Raw genomic sequence first — 14,882 nt, 5'->3', positions numbered from 1 at the left:
CTTGGCCTGTGGGTTGTTGGTTTGCAAGTGGCTATGCTGAGGGACACGAGGTATTTGTCCTAATGCCTGTTTGTGGTCACTCATTCACTCATCCTTCTTGCCAGAATGGCCGGTGCCCTCCACCCTTGGCTGCTATCTGTACGGGATGCCTGCTGTATGGGCACTGCCCCAGCTTCTCCGGGTGGTCTTTCCATGTGGAAATGTGGGATCGCTCGTCCTCCTGGAGAGAGTGCAGTGTGAGATGGAGTCCAAGGAAGGACAGTGGGAGGGCAGCGCCTAAGCATGAGATCAGGCGTGGGGGTGGGGCCCGCGGTGGGCAGTGGACAAGGAATCCCATCTGTTTTGTCCAGAGAACGTTGTTCCTGGAGGGAAAGCCAGGGAGAGAAAGTTGGAGAGAGGGGATTGTGCGGCCCCTAAAGGCCAAGCCAAGGATTTCCCACTTGGTTATCTGGGCCAAGGAGAGTAGCTCTAAGGGAAGAGAAGTCACTGGCAGCTTTTGCACAGGGCGCCCTGGGAAACAGGGGCCTGCTCTGTTTATCCACGTGCAGGATGAGTTTATGGCAGGAACAGAGGTAGGCACGACGGGGCCAAGACTGTTTGTAGTGACAGACGGAGTGTTGGCATTGGGAGGAAAAACCCGAGTGGAAGAATGTAAGTTAAGACGTGTGGGGACATCTCTTGACCTTGAGATACGGCTAGTTGTGCTGATTTTCTTATCTCTATGAACAAGACATGTTAGTGTGTTTTCAAAGCACTTCCATCAGCAGCTTCAGATTCCCGGCTCCTGTCGCCTGCCTGCCTGACGGTCTCTGGGGCTCGTGGTGGTCACTCCTACGGCAGGGGAGACTGAAGAGGGTGTCTGCTGGGCATTTGGAAGGAACGTCCTTGCTCTCCCCTGAGAACCTCTGGAATCATCTGTGCCTCCTTTCTGTGCTCTCCCCTCCCTTCTAAGGCTTACAAAGTTGGGTCAGGAGGGGAGGGAGGAAACACAGCCATTTAAAATCCAGTTTTAAATCTCGAGGAGAAGAGGAAATCTCACAGCTATGAGAAGAGGAGACAAGGGAGTTGGGGAGGTGCATCCCTCATGGCGCCCTGAGAACTGACGGCAGGAGGGAAGCCGCAGGGAAGGGCCAGTGTAGACCCTGCTTCCCACTCTCACTGACCCTCAAGTCACTTTTGAACTTTAAAAAGCGGATCCCAGGTCCCACCTCCTGGAGATTCTGACACGGCTGGTGTGGGGTGTTCTTGGCACCAGGGTCTTTGAAAGCTCCCCAGGGAGTTGACCCCTGCCGTGGGGACTGAGAACCCCTGTGTCCACCAGGGCCCTCTGTGGGCTGGTGCAGCATGTATGAGGTGCCTCCAGGGGAGCATCTGTATTTGGCGGTTGCCATTTCCATGGTAGATACGGACAGTGGTTCCCATGGGCTATCATTTGGATCTAGAATGTTCCCCAAAGTCCCATGTATTAAAGACTCCATCCTCAGCCTGTGACTCTCTTGGGAGGTGGTGGAACGTTTAAGAGGTGGGGTCCAGTGGGGGATCTTAGGTCATTAAGGGTGTGCCTTTGAAGGGCACATTGGGACCCTGGTCCCTTCCTGGCTTTCTCTTTCTGCTTCCCAGCTGCTGTGAGGTGAGTGGGTAGCTCTACCATGCACTGCCTGCCATATTGTGCTGCCTCACTACTGGTCTAAAGCAAAAGGGTCAATCAAATGTGAACTGGATACTCGGAAACTGTGAGCCAAATAAACTTTTTTCTCTTTATAAGATGAGTGACCTCAGGTCTTTTCATACAGTGGCAGAAAGCCAACTAACACACCATATGAACTTGAAAAGTATAAAGTGTTGGAATGGGGTGTCTAAGATAGGTCACATTCTTGGGTTGGATGAAAAGAATTTGTTTTCTGGGAAGACACAAAAGGCTTTAGTACAAGTAAGCGTGCTTATTACAGTTCATCTGCTGAGAACAACATTTCCCAAGTTAAATGGGCAGGAGAAAGAAGTTGCACAGTAACGGGAAGGAGGGAAGTAGGCCCAGAAGGCAGAGTAGATAAGATTGCAAGTGGAGACAGATGTCAGAAATGTGCCTCCTGTTAAGGCAGGGAAAGCCTCGAGAGCACTTCTGTGGGCTGTTCCTGGAGCAGGCTTGGTGTTACAGAGCCTGAGCAGATCTTGACAACCCAGGGGTGTCCAGATGGCCAGGGGCACTGGAGGGAAACCTGTGCTGGTCTCATTCAGGTCTGTGGTCTGGGTGATGTCTCACAGAGATAACCCCCTGGCCTGGCTCTTGGGGATGGTGGGAGTGGTTTTCCCATCCTCCCTCTGGAGGGTGGGTGGACGGTCTACCTCAAGCTTGTGAGTGTCAAAGGGCTCCTGTCTCCGGGTCCAGTCATAAGGATGTTATTAGCTTCATTTTTTAAATTTCTTTTCCTGGGTGTCAATCAAATCCAGGCCTTGTACATGGTGGGCACACACTCTACACCAAGCCCTGCGTCATCTTCTCAAACCAGGAACAGCAGCAACTTTAAAAAGATATTGCTGTAAATACTTTTGTAAAAAGTCAGAATTCTCTGCTGTCCCAGTGTGATCTTTCTGAGGTTTAATAGGACTTTCTCTTTTTTAAACATATATTTTTTTTTCTTTTTCTTTTTTAGGCATAAAAGTCAGTAGAATCTATTTTAACATTTATATAAGCTAAGGAATTTTCTTAAAGTTGATGTGCATGCACTGAAAAAAGCTAGAAACAAATCAACTCTTATTGATACAAGATGTTTTTTACCTAAAACAGAATTCTAAGAGCATCGTGGGAAACTCTTTCTCAATATTAAAGATGCTTGATGGAAAAATAATTGATATTAATAGTTTTTCTATTAATATTTTATTAGATATGTTAAAGAAAATGTATAATGTGTCAAAAACATATATAGTGCATCTTAGGTTTTGGTCATGTGCCCTGGGGAAGTGTCCTCCTGCCCTGGAATGCGTGTGACTCCAAAAGCGATTCATTCTTACAGCAGTGAATCCATCTCTAAGAATATCATTCTGCATCAACTTTTAATTCAAGCATTTCTTTTTCTGTTTGGATAATTTTTAACAGCTTTATTGAACTATGATTGACCATCTGCATACAGTTTGGAATCTTTTGACCCTATGAATACGTGATGCATTTTTAAGATTAACTTGCCTGACCAGTAAGAGACACCCATTCAAAACAGGCAGGAAGATGGCTTCTGTTTACAGTGGATAGCTCAGGCAGTCAATTAGCTTATCAGACTATTTTTCTTTCTGAAGTATATGGAAAGGGCTAAACAGCTGGTCAGTGTGTGTATGTTCTTATCTCATCGATGCAGAATCAGAAATGTGAATCATCACACAGGGAGGCAGCAGTCCTGGTCCTAAGGAAAGGCAAACAAAGTCTCTAGAAACCCCTTTGGCTGGTCGGTATTAGCAACTGTTTAAAATCACATCACCCTTAGTGACAAGCAGGAGAACGTGCACGCGCGTGTGTGTATGTGTTTGTGCGCACGCACACGCGCATGCTTACCTGCACATGTCTTCTTTCCCATACCATTTGGAGGCCTGTGGGATATCTATGTCTTCTTTCATCAAGAAGTAATGTACTTTTTTAATCCTACAAAAACACTCATAGGGCCCCAAGATATTTATGTGTGCATGTGTGATATTCTTGTGTGTGTGTGTGTATAATGTACAAAAGAATGTTGAGCTGAGCACAGTGACACATGCCTGTAATCCCAGCACTTGGAGGCTGGGGTAGGAGGATTGCAAGTTCAAAGCCAGCCTCAGCAACTTAGCAAGCCCCTGTCTCAAGTGGGACGGGGGACTGGGGACGTTGCTGAGTGGTTAAGCTCCCTGAGTTCCGTCCCCGTTCCCACCCCCATAAGAATATGTAATGCAATTATGTTTGAATAGAAAAAATGAGTACTATCAGAATGATAAGTTGCTTGTTAAAAAGAATACAACTCTGTGTCCTGTCAGGGGGATAAAGTCCAGAATATATTGGATGAAAAGTGTCCACCATGAGTTACATGAAAGCCTTGTGACTGGTTTTCAGTTCCATGTATGTATAGAGTTCTACCTTAAGTAGATTTGGAAGACATCAATAATTCACTTGTCAGATTTCCCCTCAAAAATCCCTTCAACCACCCACCAAGTGGCTTAAATATAATTTTGGGTTTATATACTTGGGTTTGTGTGCATATACTCATATGTATATTTGGACTGACAGAACCTCTATTTATGCGTAAATATGCCATGTAAGCCATGTATATATTCTGTTCAGTGCTTTCTTATTTTCCTTCCTCAAATGAGAACCTGTAATTGAGTTCTAGAAAATGCAGTGTGCATGTGGCCAGCTCTGCTGCAGGATCCTTGGTCCCAGGGGACACACCAGGAAGGGCACCTATGGCTCTGCTGATGGTGGCAGCCTCCAGGGAGCCGGGCTGGAGGTGGAGGGGCAGGGCTCCCCTCTGTGCCTGATGCATTCCCACAAGGAAAAAGCAGTCTAGTTCCTGTCTGACGTTTTCTCCCTTCCAGAACCTTCTCCTGGCAGCTGCCCATGTTTCTGATGCCCAGTAGAACAGGAACGTTCTGTTCCAAACGTCCCCTCGGGCTATCAGCTAATTAAAGCACCCAGCTGTCCCACTTGTCCACCTGAAGTTCTAGAGGTTGGGCCAAACTTGTAGGCATTCTTTCCACAGAAACTTTTCAGAGGGGTCTAGGTACGGCACATACATTTGGGTAAAACCCAAGAGCATTTTGTTCTGTGGTGCTGGGAGCTGACCCAGAGACAGGCCTGTGCTAGACAAGTGCTCTACCACGGAGCTGCAGCCCAGCCCCCGGGCCTGGTGGTTTGGGTTAAGTTCTAAGAGCACAGTGTCCCACATGCAGGGAGCATCCGGTCAGTTAAGAGCAGATCGGGGGGGCGTAATGGACACCACCAGGGCCAGGAGATGGAGTGTCCAAGCTGGACGCACAAGGCCACCTTTCTTCCTAGCCAGTGTCACCTGGAGTGCAAGGGAGGGCTTCTCTTTTCCCTTCTGTCACCTCCTAATGCTACCCACACATTCACTCCCTTCCTGGGAATCCAGCCTTTTCTATCTCCCCCTAAAGCTTCAACTAAGACCAAGCACTCGGCTAGAGTAAGGAAAATCCCTCTCTTACATCAGCGCTCGGTGTCAGTGTCTCTAAAAGCAACAAACACCTCGTGTGCCCAGGCTGCCAAGCAGGAGTGGGGGGACTGTCCCTCCCTTCGGGGATCTGGCGTGTGGCAGCCACATCTATCCCAAGTATACCGCGTTGAGACGGGCTGTGCACATTTTCACATCGGACTCGGCTACGCCCACATGGCATTAGGTCACTTTAACTGAGGGTTCACTTTGTCAGTCTCTGGTTCAGGAGTGTTCTCTTATTACTGTCACAAGGTGCTAAAGCTGGCTCGAGACTGTCCACCAAGTGTGCTTTGAGATATGATCATCGTCTTGATGTTTTCTGTTAGTGTTTTATAGTTTGAGCTCAAGTAAATACCGCCCCTGCTCCTGAGAACCTGAAGGGCATGTGACCCATGACGAGTCTTATTTATTTATTTGTTTATTTACCTGTTTGTTTGGCAGTGCTGGGGATGGAACCCAGGACCTGGTGCGCGCTGGGTACTGCTCTACCACTGAGCTACTGCCTCACCCCTGGCCCCTGTTCATCTTTGCAGAGAAGTTTGAGTGCTATATAACTCCTGCTCAGTGGTTATAACCATCTTTACTGTTTTTCCTCTCCAGACTTTACTATTTTTATAACCACTGGGCCATGCGGATGGCCATGTACTTCTTCATCTCTGTCAACCTCTCTCTTGCCCTGTTTGAGGAACCGGTGCTGTTTCCACTGCTGTTCTTGGTCAGCATTAGAAAAAAAGATGGTCAACAAGACTTTGTCACCGATGAGTGGGGCCCCTGGCTTCTCCCTTGTTTTCCTCAAATGTCAACAAATAGGAATTTGACTTTATTTTTTTCTTGCTGGGGCTTCAGAGAATTCTGACTGCTTGTTGGCTAATGTGCCAATCATAAGGGATTTTGAAGGCAATGGAAGTTTCCGGTCTTCTGTTGACTGAAGGGGAAATCAGATGGAGATGGTAGGAAGGATGTTTTAAAAGTTTGTTTAATGCTGAGGAGACAAAGTCATTGTGTGGTGCAGTGAGGGATGCACATCTGCCACAGGTTCAGCTTTTGTGGTGGTCATAAATGGCAGGAGTATTTTTTAGTGCTCGGTGCCTGGTCACAGGGGATTTTGAATGATACATCCCAGGAGAGTCTGAATGATAAACTGATGACCTGCTCAGGCTGATATCTGACTCATCACTGCTCCCACCTGTCACAATGGCTGTCATGTGCTGAGTGCTCTGTCCACCGGAGCTCTCTGCGTGGTCTGTGTTCTCCTTAGCCTTGCTGATCCCCATGAGATGGGCAAAGCCCTCACCACCTCCTACTCACCCACGAGGAAGCTGAGCCTTAGGAGGGTTGTCTAACTTGCCCAAGGTTGCTTAGCCACAAATGGGGAGCTGGGCCCGGAACCAGGTTGTCCAACTTCAAGGCTGTTGCTTTCTAATGATCACAGGGTTATTTATTCTTCTGTACTTCAGTTAGCTCTTGCTGTGTAATAAATTACCCCCAAACTCAAACATTTAAAACAGGGTCAGGACACTGTGGGCTGTGGGTCACATTTGGTGGCTGCCTGTTTTTGTACAGCTTGTGTGCAAGAATATGCTGCCAACAGAAGGTCTGCATTCCCTGCCAAGAAATGTATCTGTTGAAACCCAGTCCACAGTCTGACAGTATTCGGCAGTATTTTGGGGGTGACTAGGTCATGGGGTGACATCCTCATGAGTGCAACTAATGCCCTAATAAAAGATGCCCTAGGGAGCTCCCTGGCCCCTGCTAAGAAAAAGGCTGTCCATGAAAACCAAACCTGCCAGCACCTTGATTTTGGACTTTCAGCCTCCGGAACTGTGAGAACTACCTTCCTGTCGCTCAGGTGCCAGCCAGGCTCTGGTAGTGGGAGATTAATATTTTGTGACACAAAGGAGTAAAAATCAGAAGTATGGTTTGGGAGGCCCCAAAGCAACATTCCCCACACTTCCATAAGCTGAAGATTCTGTAATTCACGGACTCTCTGGACGGAAGCCTTTTAGACCTGTGACTGTCCATATGAACACAAGCTCTGTGGGGGCAGAGATGAGCACTCCCAGGCCGGGCAGGGTGTCTTTCGTCCCTCCCTGGTGCTGGCCCCGCCTGACCCAGGTGACAATTCACAAGTGTCCCTCTTGGCCCTTGCCTCTTCTCCCGAGTCCTCACCCCTCTTTGTGCCATTGGTCCTGTGCAGCTCCAGGGTGGCCACCTGGGTTTCAGAGTGTCCCTCCAGCCAGCATTGCACTGTCTAGAGGCCATGTGTGTTTGGGACCTTGGCCCCTTCCAGCATGATCACTCAAGCCCAGATTTGGTCAGGACTGGGCTGTATCCTCTGAAAAACCTTCTGTCATCCAGCTCAGCCCTGAGGGCTCAAGGGCCTGGTAAGCCCAGGACACCTCTGCGCAAAGAGGCAGGGGAGATGACTGTGTCCCTCTGCTTTCAGGCCCAGAGCCGACCCCTCTCTTCCTGTCCCTTATGGTCCCAGCCTTGCCCTCCACCTGGCCTATGCCAGGCTGCCCTTTGCTCTTGTCTTCCTACTCTGCTGCTCTTTTCTCCCATTGGTGGAGGGAGAGCCCTGCTATGGAAGTGTCACTGTGTCACAGCAAGCTGGGGCACATCGTGGCTGCCACTACAAGGCTAGCCAAGTACAGCAAGTTAGGGGCTGGGGCCCTGTGACCCCTGGAGGGACGCTGGTCAGGACTTCATACTTCCCATCGATGGCCTGCCCCCTCTCTGAAGAGCCAAATCCACGCAGCATGGCGGAAGGACTGTGATGTTGAAGGAATGAACCGCCATTTCCAATCACATCTCTGGGAGTGTCTCAGTCTGTTTCCTAAGACAAAGTGCCTGAGACCAGGTCATTTCTAAAGAATAGAAGTTTCTTTCATCCGTGGCCCTGGGGACTGGGCAGTCCAGGTATCTGGTGAGGGCTTTGTGCTGCTTCAGAGCATGGCAGAGGTGGCACGTGGGAAACAGCGAGGGTGCTGGGACTCCCTCAGGACCTCTCCTCTCATAAAGCCATAATGCCACCCCTCAAGACCTCCTCTAACCATGACCCCTCCAAAGGCCTGGCTCCAAATACCATGAACATAAGACTCTGGGACTTAGGGCTCCAACACGGGACTCCTGGGGACACACCCAAATCACAGCCAGGAGTTGCCCTGCTGCTTGAGCAAAGGAACTTCTAGAAGCCTCTTGTGTGTGAACATGGGAGTGTGAGGGCATGGGACACCTGCCTGTGTCCTCCACACCCTCTTCTTTCCTGAGGGACACGTTCTGGGTCTTCAGCTGCTGCTATAGCCCCCAGAAGCTCTGCCCCTCTGGGTCACGTGCCCAGAGGCAGGTTTCCTCTGGAAGCAACCATTCCCCTCAGCAGGGAACTGGGCACAACTTTCTGTAAAATTCAGGGCCGTGGCTAATTCTTGGAGGGTGCTGGGAAAGGTAGGGTCGGGGACATGCGGGGACTGCAGCCCATCCTGCTGGTGGCAGGGCACTGAGCTCACACCGTCTTCCCCCTGTAGGCCACCTCCATCACAGAAGTGCTCTGCCTGACTGCGGTCTTTGGGAGACTGGTCCATTTTTTGCCAAGGTCACTCCTCAGAAGGTTTTCTGGAAGGACACCGAAAACATCTGCATCATGGTCACCATCGCGGTGAGTGTTCATTGCTGTGTCTGCAACCAGCAGTGGAAACCCTGAAGAGGAAGCTTCTGGAGGTTTGCTTTGCCAAAATGACACGGCTCTGTCATGGCCAAGGGCAAACTAAGAACAAACTGGCAAAATGTGACAGCATTTTCGCTTCCACAGTCCCAGATTAAAGGGGGAAAGAGAACAATACTCTTACAGAAAAATGGCTGAAATTAGGTGAGGCTGACTCATAAAATGATAAATCATGAGATGGCTCATGTAGAAGATGGTTAATCTAATTAAAATACGGATTAAAGCAAGAATATAACAGCGGGGGTCGGCCTATAAAGCCATGCAGCCGCGCTGAGAGGAAAGACCCCGTCCTGGGCCCCTTGGAGAGAGAGGAGCCTCCTGCAGGAAGGTTCTTGGCAGTTCCTTTCAGAATCCGTCAAGGTGCACATGCTCACACCCTGGCCTCCCATTCCAGGAATTTAGCAAAGAAGGACGCTGTGACCAAATCCGCGGTGGCTGAGCTGGTCATAATAGTGACAAACTGGAGATGACCCGGTTTCCTGAGAGTAGGCAGGACAGGAGCACGTGAAGTTGAATGCGGTGCAGCATGCAGCCTGGGAAAGTGGGGCTGAGGGTGACATGTGTTGTCAGGGTGGGGGGAGGGAGGTGGGGCGGGGGGAGCTAGCCATCGGGCCTGAAGGGCAGGTGGGTCACACCCTGGTTAAAGAGAAGAGGAAAGGAGGTTGTATATTCGTAGAAAGCTCTGGAAGGGCATATGGCAGGCAGGGTGATGCTTCTGAAATGCTCGGTCACGCAGAGGGGCTCCTGAGTGACTGGGAAGGACGCCTCCTCATCAGCAGGTCCGCGTGTCTGGGCCTGCGGATCCAGAGCTCAGTCCCACCCTCTGCTGTTTCTGTGTGACACCGTCCTCCCAGGGTCATCCAGAGTCACCATGAACACTGCCGGTGGGCATAGGACGCGTGCTGCCTCTGCTGTTGCTGTCCCCTGGTTCCTTTACTGTATGGCCCTGGCTCGCTAGTCACGGCCACATCAGGGGTTCAGCTCAAGTCCAGTGGGATCAACGTCCCCTCCTCTTCCCAAGCAGCTCCCAGCCATGGGCACCTGGGGCTTCCTCTCCCATCCTCCACCTCTCCTATACGCCCGGCCACAACGTGGTCCAGGCCTGTCACCCTCACCTGTCTGTCACCTCGACTTCAGATCCCAGATCTGTGTGTTTCAGATGTTCCTACCAGACGCCCACCTGGATGCCCGCTGCAGACCTCCCCTCCCTTGCTGCAGAGTGTCTGTGAGCCTCTCGGATGACCGAGCCCGGGACCCCTGGGGTCTGCACCCTTCCCACCTGTGGTCTTCAACCCCAGCCAGCCCAAATGCCTCTGTGCCCCGCATGGACCCCCACTCGTCCTCTGCACAGGGTGGTTCCTGTGCCTGGAAAGCCCTCTTCTCGCCCTTTCTCTAAAGATTGGCTCATCTTTCACTCTTTGTGGGCAGAGCCCTCACAACATGCGGAGTAGCTGTACTTTCCCGATACCTAGGAACATCTTCATTTTCTATTATGAAAAAGTAACATGAACACTCTTCATCTGAGGAGGTACCTGTGACCATGACTTTGGGTTCAGTCCCTAACAGTGCAGGTGGGTGGGGAGGATGGGCGGGAAAGAAAACTGTTAGGAAAGAAAGAAAGAAAATCCTGTGTGTGTGTGTGTGTGTGTGTGTGTGTGTGTGTTATTTTGGAAGGAACTTGCCCTTGGTGTTGCACCGTGCCCTGCAGGAGGAGCGTCCATGCCCTCTGCTGAGGTCCCCCCTGGGTCCTCAGATCCAGCCCAGTGTGTAGAACGCAGCGGGCACCCATCTGTAAACACCTATGTCAACACACAGCGGTCCCTGCTTCCGATCATCCCAGGGCTTTCCATGGGCTGGCAGAGAAAGCCAAAGCCATTGTCCTGGACCCGAGGACACGTGTATTCTCTCTTCCTGCTGTCCTGCCTGTCCCTCTCTTGCTCCGTGGAGGGGCCTCCCTGGGTGGTGGCACTGCTCAGCCCCTGCCTCCCATTCCTGTGTGGCTTCCGCCAGGCCTGCAGCCCTGCTGAATGGTGTGGCCCTCTCCCCGGGGCTCCCCCTCAGCCACAGCCTTGGCTAGGTTTCCCAGTGCTGTCCTGATCGCCCACACACAGCGCAACATGGCCAGCCCTGTCCTTCCCACTGGATGTGTGGCCTGCAGGACAGCCCTCTGCTCTCTGACACCTCAGAGGCACTTTGTAAGGAATTCTGTGAGGCTGTCCTGCCTCTGGCACAGAGTGGCCTCATTCCTCGTCCCCCCACTGTTGCCCTTTTGGGAGATGACTTGCAGGGTTCCCAGGTTCTGGGCATAGGAGCTATCTTCCTAGCCTGGCCCTTGAGCCACCTTCCATTGGTCTTTGTCACTTGCTGCTGCTGCTTTCCACCTCCCCCAGGGACCCTCTGCTTCCCCAATTGGTGGGAAAGCCCTTCCCTGTCCTCCCTTCTCATCTGCCATCTTCTTGAGCGGGGCTGGGAGACATTTCAAAGCTTGGCTGGTCTTTAGGGTTGTGTGGGTGCTGCTCCCCTCCAGCTGTGTGGCACGTCCTTGTCTGTCTCTCCTGCTGTGCTGAGCCCTCCTCGAGGGCTCTCCCTGGGTCTGCGTGTCTCACCACCAAAGGGGCTGAATCCACATTGTTTGATGATACTGATTTATTCTTCTTTTACTTATATTTTCCCAAGATGCACTGGGTTCTTCTTTTGCTCCTCATTAATCTTTTGCTTGCAAACCTGATGTTAATAAAGTACACAGGGGTCTCTGGACCCTGTCTTTACCTCTGACACTAGGTTAGTTCAGGACAAATGAAGAATAGTCAAGCAGGATGTAGGCTGGAAGCATGGAGCTGTGTGCTGCATGGTGAAGGGCTTAGATGAGACCATCTGTTCTTCCCAAAACATTAGCCCAATCTGCGCATGCTCACTTACTCTTTAGGAATTTTACTAATTGTTTGAAGGTTCTAGAGGACCTGTTAGACTTGTAATTGGCAAACAATCCAACATACTGCAGATAACGTTACATGTACAAAAAGAAGAAAATAAGGTCCGCCTACAGCAATGGGCAGCTGCCTGCCCTCGGCTGGGAGGAGCCTGGCCATGGCACCAGGGCTGCTGGGCACCAGAAGCCTCCACAGCCCTGCAGGGAGCCTGGAGCACAGCTCTGCATAACCATGCTCAGCCCTGGACAGATGCACATGAGTTCCCATCACAGGCTAGAGTGTGACAGTCCCAGGTGCATGCCTGTCACGCCAGCCACCAGGGAGGCTGAGGAAGAGGAACCGTTGAGGTCAGCCTTGGCAATTAGACCCCGAGGCCAAGGGGAAAAACGTTTACAGGGGTCTCTGAGGGTGTGGCTCAGGTAGGTCACTTGCCTAACAGGCTCAGGGCCCCGGGATCAACCCCCAGAACCACACATACACCAAAAAGTGACCTTGGAACATGGTTTAAAATGATGGGTCACCTACACAGAAGGAATCAGGAAAGGGTTTTTAAAGCGAGGACTTAAAACAAAATCCACAGGTGCCACAGGAAAACAAAAGGACACAGAGTCAGTGAGACCTGAAATACCTGGGCGGGTCTGTCTTTTAAAGGGGCCTCCTGCTCCCCAGGTCACACTGGGCTCCTCCGTCGCCCTCCCACTCTCCAGGGGGCCTGCGGGTCAGGCCACCTCTTCTCCTCTGAGGTCCGCGGCCCAGGCCACTCTGCTGAGGCCCCCGCATCCTGACCAGGACCCTGCAAGTCAAACCCACCCAGCTGTGAACAGCAGCTCCGCTGAGGAGAGCCTCAGGTGAGAGCCGGACAGCGGGCTCGGGCGGTGGGCGCTGTGGGGACCGCCCTGGCGGCTCCAGGGCACAGGCAGCCCGGACCGAGGCTCCCAGGCGGCGGCAGAGTCCTCCCGGGTCCCACCCTCGTGTGGGCGCCTAGACCGGGGCCGCTCCCGGCCAGCTCACCTTCTCCTGTCACTGACCTCGCCAGCCGGACCCTCCACCCAGGACCCAGGGCGCCGCCACCAGGAGTTACTTCCGGGCTCCTCCTCCTCTAAGCTCCGCTGACTGGGGCTCCAAGTTCGCGCCCTGGCACAGGCCCCGCCCCCGTCTCCCTGGCGACGGCCCCACCCCGCTTCTATGACCAACTCTGTGTGCTGAGGGCAGGGCTCCGGGCATCCTGCCTGCCAGGCTGTCAGCTCAGCTGGTGACCTAGGGTGGGACACCAACTAACTAGCCTCCTCACCTGTCCCCAACTTCCTAGGTGTGAGGCCTGCGGCTGCCCCTCGTGGCTGTGGGACCCTGTGGACGCGGCCCTGGATGCTGGGCTTTCTCATGGGAAATGGCTCCTCAGCCAGGGGGACGGTCCTGCTGCCCAGAAGGACAGAGCCCCTGAAAAGGCGCCTGCCACTCCTCTTGCTTGCAAGGGGACATGTGACATAGGCCAGGCAGGGAGAGTGGTGGCCCAGAGCAAGGCCCAGACAGAGCGCTGGATGGGCATTGCTTGTAAAATGACTGCTGTGGGTCAGGACACCAACAACCAATTGCCATCTGCATTAATAGTCATTAGGAAAATATCGCTCACAACCATTTTTCTACCTCTATTATGTGACTGTATTCCATTCCCCAAGCTTAAGGTCACAGGCATGTGTCGTTCTGTCTTGCTTCTGTCTCTTATCCCAGACGCCCCTGGTACTCTTTGTGCTCCAGGACTGGAAGCTCTCTTACCATAGGAGTTTTTTGTTAGTTGTTTAAATTCAGTATATGTGACAGCAGAATGCATTTGGATTCATTGTACACTACTGCAAGAAAACTTTTCATTTCCCTAATTGGACACCATGGAGCATTGCACCCTATGTTACTCATCCATGTACCTGGGGGAATAATGTCCATCTCATTCCACCATCTATCCTGCCCCATACGTCCTCCCCTCCCCTCCCTCCCATTTGGTCAAAATTTCTCCATTTCTCACATTCCTCCCATTTGGGATCAGCATCCAGTTCTTAGAGAGAACATTCAGCCTCTGGGTTTATGGGATTGGCTTACTTCACTTAGCATGATAGTCTCCAACTCCATCCATTTACCTGCAAATGCTATCATTATATTTTCTTTGAATGCTGAGTATTAGTCCATTTTGTTTATATAGGACAATTTTTTTGTATCCACAGTAGAACATCTAGATTGCTTCCACAGTTTAGCTATTGTGAATTGAGTTGCTATAAACATTGGGGTGGCTGCATTGCTACAGTATGCTGATATTAAGTCCTTTGGGTATAGACCCAGGAGTGGAGTAGCTGGGCCCAATGGTGGTTCCATTCCAAGTTTTCTAAGGAACAATAGAGTTTTGAACGGGCTGTTGGTCACCTGATGGTACTCCATGGGTTCCTCCAATCCTGGCTTGCATCTGCCTCCCCTCATCCTCTGGGATGACCCAGAGGCTCAGTTGTGTCATCTGCAGTAAAGATGGCTTTCCTATGTCCTGTCCCTCATCAGCTTGCTGTGCTGGGTCTGCCCCCAAGATGGAACTGAGCAGTGGATGCACAGGCATTGCTCCAATGTCCTGCTACCTCCTGACATGGAAGGAACATCTCTGAGGTTTGTTGTATATCCAACCCCACCCCTGCTTTTTTTTAAATAACTTTATTTATTTATTTATTTATTTATTTATTTATTTATGTGGTCTGAGGATCCAACCCAGGGCCTTGCACATGTGAGGCGAGTGCTCTAACTCTGAGCCATAACCCACACCCCCCACCCCTGCTTTTGCTGTCTCTCCTTGAAGTCTTAAGTGACCTCATTCCACTTATTCTAACAAGACTTTAGACATTCCGCTTCTCCAAAACAATGGCTTTTCTCCTCTGATGGATACCCCTCATTCAACACCTACATTTGCAAGTTGCTGAAAAGATAAAAAAATTAGGTGCTATACTAAAATTCTCAGAACTGATGCTCTAGCATTGAAAATGCTGCAGACACACTTGGCTCCACCACGAACAAGCT

At 51.2% G+C, this 14,882-nt stretch overlaps 2 long non-coding RNA genes across 3 annotated transcripts; one reads left to right on the top strand and one right to left on the bottom strand.

The window, feature by feature from the left end:
• The first annotated feature begins 2,104 nt into the window (after positions 1-2,104).
• LOC114105530 (uncharacterized) lies at positions 2,105-10,445 on the top strand. The gene is made up of 3 exons (XR_003585022.1): positions 2,105-2,235; positions 8,711-8,841; positions 10,067-10,445. It is a non-coding gene; the product is annotated as an uncharacterized lncRNA (long non-coding RNA).
• On the bottom strand, positions 9,090-12,941 carry LOC114105529 (uncharacterized). Of its 2 annotated transcripts, none has more exons than XR_003585020.3 (3): positions 12,849-12,941; positions 12,466-12,630; positions 9,090-9,454 (listed from the first exon to the last, which is right to left on the bottom strand). It is a non-coding gene; the product is annotated as an uncharacterized lncRNA (long non-coding RNA). The 2 variants fall into 2 exon arrangements; XR_003585021.3 differs by having other exon boundaries at positions 9,090-9,440.
• Between the last annotated feature and the right edge of the window lie 1,941 nt (positions 12,942-14,882).

This window comes from Marmota flaviventris, chromosome 14 (assembly GCF_047511675.1).
Source record: "Marmota flaviventris isolate mMarFla1 chromosome 14, mMarFla1.hap1, whole genome shotgun sequence".
Lineage (NCBI taxonomy): Eukaryota > Metazoa > Chordata > Mammalia > Rodentia > Sciuridae > Marmota > Marmota flaviventris.
Note: the sequence above shows the minus strand (reverse complement) of the source record. Positions and strands in the feature narration are given on the sequence as shown.